This window comes from Gavialis gangeticus, unplaced genomic scaffold (genome assembly GCF_001723915.1).
Source record: "Gavialis gangeticus isolate Ggan-Ray unplaced genomic scaffold, GavGan_comp1, whole genome shotgun sequence".
NCBI classification, from domain to species: Eukaryota; Metazoa; Chordata; order Crocodylia; family Gavialidae; genus Gavialis; species Gavialis gangeticus.
In genome coordinates, this window is record NW_017729032.1 from 204,243,959 (window position 1) to 204,249,737 (window position 5,779).

Genomic DNA, 5,779 nt, shown 5'->3' on the forward strand with positions numbered 1-5,779 from the left:
TAAACAGAATACCTCTGAATCTGGCTGGGTGTCCATGGGCCAGCATTCAGTTCATTAGGGCAGGTCTGAGTCAAACTGGGTCAATCAGCCTGTACAAGCTGATCCCCTTATGTGTTTCAAACTCAGCACGTCCCAATCTTTAGCCTCTTGATGAGCAGACCCCACAGTATTTTTGGGCTTCACCGGGATTTTTAACTTAGGTAAAAGAAGTGTTCCTGCAGAGCAAGTGAGGAAAGTGAAGTAGAGAAGGAAAAATATACCCAGTTACTGCCAGTTTGACTATAAAAGTTATTTATTGCTAAGTATATGAAATGTATAATGGCACTAGTAGTAATAGACATGCAAGAAAAACAAACACGAACAGTTACAATACTACCCTGGTTTCACTAAGTATTTGGGGAAACTTAGCTCAAGCTTAACTAATACAGTTCAGGTTCAGAATTTTATGCCTAGAGAGAAAAGAGAGAGAGAGTGCTGGGATCTCACCAGTCCAAAGCATTCTGGTTGTTTGATGACAAGTAAAGTTTGTAGCACGATCCTTGAAGGGAGATGATCTGCCTCCTTCAGCCTCTCGAACAGCAGATGGTGTCAGCACACACACTGCTGCTTCTTTTACAGATTTTTATACCCTCAGTTCAGCTTCTTTAAAGCATTCTTAATAGTGTAAATAATTGTCTTTTCTATTGACAAGGGGTTATCTGGGTTGGAACATCTCAGAACTGATTGATAATCAGGAAACATATAAGGTTAGGGAGTAACCAGACACTTACGAGTCAGCTTGAAATTCCTATGGATAGCAGATATATTGATGGGATATCTCCTGGTTTCTTCAGAAACAATAGATAGCTTGCAGCATCAGGGTTTTAGAATTTTACTTGTTGTGAACAAGCCTCAGTTTAGCATGACTTTTCTAGATCTTACTATAGTCTTTTAACAGACTTAAGGCAATAATTGGAGGGGAGGACTTAATAACCTGTGGGAGGGGAGGACTTCCACCAGTTGTCCTGGGAAAAGTATGACAACACTTGTGGTCAGGGCTCCAATGGGCTGGATGCTGTGATGAACCCTTTACCATTGTCCAAATGTTGCCCATACCCCCTCTGACTTGGTCTCTTGCCTCAGCATTCCCTAACTTGGCAACTGAGTTTTAGCCAATTATGTTTTAAATAGGCCTTCCATAATGGGACTGGGGAATGTACGGCCTGAGATGCCTATTAAACTTTACTTCTGCTTAGAGGGGTGTGTGGGGGGGAGGGGAAGTCCTTTGTATATCCAGATTTAGAACTGGTCTGATAAATGCTGAGCTGGGTGTGTGTAAATTATAGGTTGATTAGCATTTGGATCACAGATTCCCCATCATGCAGTGCTCCCCTGCTTCTCTGATCCCAGAATTCACTGCAGTCTCTGCTTCAGGCTTTCTGTTCTCCATCTTCCATGTAAATGAATGGTCATCTGGTTCCATTTCAGATGCAAATGAGACCTTAGGCAGTTGTTTCACTCTTGTCACCCTTATCTGGAGGGTTTTAGGTGTGTCTCTCACTGTATCTTAATCAGTTTTTGTTTAGGTGGGGGGGGGATTCTTTGTGAGTCGGACAGTCTGCGTCCTGTGTCAGGGTTCCCAAAGAACATGGAGCTGAGAGGTAACAGAGGTGGTCTCATTAGTGCCTTAGGCACAGTCATAAAAGGCCAAGGGGCCTAGTGCACTATTGTGTGTAGCTGTATAGGGCTAGCATCTGAGAGCTGGGTGCAGGACTTTTAAGCTGGGTCCCAGTAGGAGAAACTTGGCTAGTAGCCTAAGCTAAAAGAAAGGGTGACCTTGGGCAGTGGGAGCTCTGGCCAACTGCCCAGCCTTGAACTTACAGCCTTCTGGCTCTATGCCCAGTGGATGGGTCTCTGGGCCAGAAAGCCTGGGCTCCATATTGGAAGCAAAAGGAAGGCCATGAGACCCAAGGGGATCAAAGAGCTATAGCTTTGGAGTCTAACCCTATCTGGTGGGTTTAGACTGGTAGGCCTAGGTAGAAAAAAATGGGGGAGGGGGGGCAAGGCCCGTGGTGGCTGAGAACCCCAATATAGAAGTACAATAGGCAGTCTCCTGTTTGTAAGAACATCTAAATAATATTTGCATCAAGACATAGCAGGCGAGTAAAAGTGGGATACTAGACAAAAGATAGAAGGGAAACATTGAGGGACTTCTATCTGCAGCCTATGAGGGGAGCCCTTGAAAATAAGAAGAGGAAAAAAAAAATACTGCTGGGGAGAGCAACCTGTTGCAGCAGGAAAGTCCATCAGCTCCCAGTCACAGGTTCAATTTAAAACGCCATACAAACCAGCCACAAAGGTGTTCCACATTAGATTTTTCCCATTAAATGTCGAATATCTTTGTGGCTGGTTTGCCATTTTATGGCGACAAATTGGTTGAACGTGTGACATGTTACCATTTATCATGTTTTTTATGCAATTAACATGTTAATCATGTAATAATGTACATCTTCCAGGAACCAAAGACTATCAAAGAATGAAGAATCTGTCAAGAAACTTGGGTTTAAATCTTGTCTGATGCAAAAGTCTTTGTACTTCATATTGCCTCTTACAATCACAGGTCATTGCAGAGAAGGATAAACATTAAGCATATTAAATCTGTGAGATTTTTCTGTAGAAGATTATGCTCCAACTGTTGCCATTCTTAAGAATTAGTCTATCCCAGATGGGCAGGACTTAAAGGCTGTGGATTGTGAACCCACCGTTGAACTCCAGCTGTGGATTATGAATCTACCATTTGAGACCCTATACTGGAATTGCACAGTTGAAGGTGCATAAGAAGAAGTTGGGGTATATGGGGAAGGGTTTGACCAACTTAGCCTAGTCTAACGGTTGCTTGATCAGTTCAAAGCACTGAAAATAGTGGGAGGATGGGGGGGAAGTAGTTCTGAATATTTCATAAGTTTTTGAACTGTAGCCAGAACTAAGAAGTAGCAAGTTGAATACCTGTTGGGTTCCATCCAGCTTCCATGTGTTGAAAGAGGAAACTGAGGCACAATTTTGGCCATCCTGTTTTTTGTACCTTGATGTGGGAGTATGAGGTGGCACAGGACACATATAATGTCCTGACAAATACTGGTAGCCAAAAAATATCTGGTCTCTTACAAGGCACACGTGGAAATCACTTGCAGATGACATTCTACCACAATACAGGTATCCCATGTCAAGTTCTAAGTTACTAGGATCCAGTTTTCTAAACATCAGACCTTATTTTTCCAAGGTTAAATGTTTCAGAAGCCTATTTCTTTCCTCATATTAATGAAAATGAAGAGTGACTTTATTTAAGCTAATGGAGTTAAACTAGTATGCAAAGAAAATCACCTTGCCCAGTACAGAACTTGCTTTTGCAGCTCTAATTTTCATTACCATTTACCCTGAGGTTAGGGAGATTCCTCCCATTCATAACAGGAGGCTTAATAGTTGTGCTCATGCTTTGGTTTTTCAATTTAGCAACTATATTATCCTGAAATATTAGCATGCAACTGTAAAGAGACTATATAATAAAGATACCTGCTTACTCAACAAAGCTCTATGGCCACAATTCAGCAAAGCACTTCAGCACAGGCTTAACTCTAAGCACAGTCTAACTGACCTCACTGTTCGTTTATACTTAAGCACATTGTGCCTGCCTCCGCTCTATTGTATGCTCCCGTGCCACCTTTGCCCCAAGCAGTTGATCTTGCCTGCCAGAGTCCCACGTGCAGATCCCAGAGGATACCTTGGTTGTCTTCCGGGAGACCCCCTAACTTGCCTGCCACAACTCTGAATGGTTCTTCAGTGGAGGGGGTCCCCTTTGGAGCTGCCTCCAGGGCTGTCATGTGTCTTGGCGGGCGCTTACGGGGCTCTAACCTCCCCTACACCCCAGCCAAGCACCACTCTTTTGAGATGGGCTTCCGAGTCTAGTTTGAGGCCAGCCCCCACAGGTGTCTTCCCTGGTCTCTGTGTTGCCTCACGACAGTGACCGTCCTGGGCCCTGGCCGAACTCTGGTGGGTTGGCCTGGAGACCTTTTGGCTTTTGGGCCTGTCTTCTCTGGTGCCTTAGCACCTGCTCCCAGGGTGCTCCTGCACAACCTCTCTCTCAACCCTTCCACGGGGTCCTAGCCACCCTCACCTGGTGCTGAGGACTCCACTCATCTACCCTCACAAAGGGAATGGAAATAAACGGGCCCTAAAGGGGACCACTGCCACTGCCTTGACCCTAAACCCCTCTTCCCTGAAACATCTGTTGTGACACAGAATGAACAAACCTGCTACTGTGCTGAAGTGTAGCCAAAAGGAAAGAGGAGAAGGACCCTGAAGGAAACGGAGCGTCCATTGCGAGCTCTGTACACCATTAGCATGCTCGACGCCCTTAGACTTGGGAACCCTATGAGTTGGGACCCGTGCCTTCGCCCTGGCTGGGGTCCCTCTCTCTTCCTCTCCGGGCCCTGCCTCCACTCAGGGCTATAGCCCCCACTGCCTATGATTAGGTTTGGCTGCCAGTTCTCCCCGGGGTTACCATGGGTCCCTCCGCCGGCTCCTTCGGCTCTTGCCAGGCTTCTCCAACTCGGGGGTTCCCTGCCGCTGCAGCTACTACAGCTGGCTTTCCTGCCGGCTTCCTTGCCGGCGTCTTCAATCCCCGCTGATCCTCGGCTCAGGGATCTCCCACTGCTTCCACTGCTCCTGTTCCTGCAGCTGCTGCTGCTGCTGCTGCCTTTGCCAGCCTCTCCGCCGGTGTCCTTGATCCCTGCCAGTCTTCCCTGGGTCAGGGATCCCCTGCCACTTCCGCAGCTGCCGTCGCCGCTGCCGGCTACCATCCGCTGCCAGCTGCCGTCCGCCGTGGCTGGTCCCCTCCTGGCCGGTGGGTCCTTGCCAGTTCTCTGGCCCTCGGTGGTCTTCCCGCGCTTTCGCAGCTCCCTTTCATCTCCGCTGGGTGGCGTCTCCCCATAATATCACCCGGCTCCAGCTGTGTATAGGCACAGCTTACAAACAGCGCAGGCGGCTTCTCACCCCAAGCTTCCTTGCTCCTCCCCGCCCCGGAACAGTTAAATTATTTTTTTTTTCTCTTTCTTTTCTTCGGTTAGGGGTTTGCCTCTGGACAAGGCTTTCCCCCTTCCCGGTCCTGTGCCCCTGGCACACACATGCTTAAGTGCTTTCCTGAACTGGGGCCATACAGAGAAAACTGCTGAATCACTGCTTAATACACCTGTGCAAAGCAGCTAGTATTTACTTTGGATTCAGATTCAGCCGATTCAGGGGACAGCGATTCAATCTGGTGATTCGAATCACTGTCCTGAGTTGATTCGGCCAAATCAGCCAGTCCCATTTCCCCGCTAGCTTGGCAACGACTGCCCCACCCACCCCAGCTCCCAGCACTTATTAAAAAAGAAAAACCCTGACTCAGTGGGTGCTGCCGGGTGGGGGGACGATCTCTGCTGCCCCCCACTGCCCCATGCTTCACGGGGGGGTCCGCATGAGCCCCTTGTCCCCCCCCCACTGTCCCAGTCCTCATGCGTGGCTGCTCCACCTGCCACGGCTCCAGCCCTTTAAGAACCCCCCCCCCCAACCTCCTGGTTTCACTGTTCCTGCCCAGCAGTGGGTGTGATCCCTGCTGCTCCCCACATGGTGCATGAGCCCCCCCAAAGCCCCGAGGCCATTGCAGCAGTGGTGAGTCCGGGGTTTTTCCCCAATTTTTTTCCTTAAAGGGCCGGAGCCACGTCAGGTGGGGCAACCATGGGGGGGCTGGGGGAGCGGGCGGGGG

The 5,779-nt window shown here is 48.5% G+C and overlaps 1 long non-coding RNA gene across 1 annotated transcript in view; it reads right to left on the reverse strand.

Annotated features, from left to right (window-relative positions):
• The window catches only part of LOC109303365, a 15,182-nt gene extending 14,373 nt beyond the window's left edge, over positions 1-809 (reverse strand). The window contains exon 1 of the long non-coding RNA XR_002099072.1: positions 711-809. This is a non-coding gene — a long non-coding RNA (uncharacterized LOC109303365). The remainder of the gene's footprint in view (positions 1-710) is intronic.
• Between the last annotated feature and the right edge of the window lie 4,970 nt (positions 810-5,779).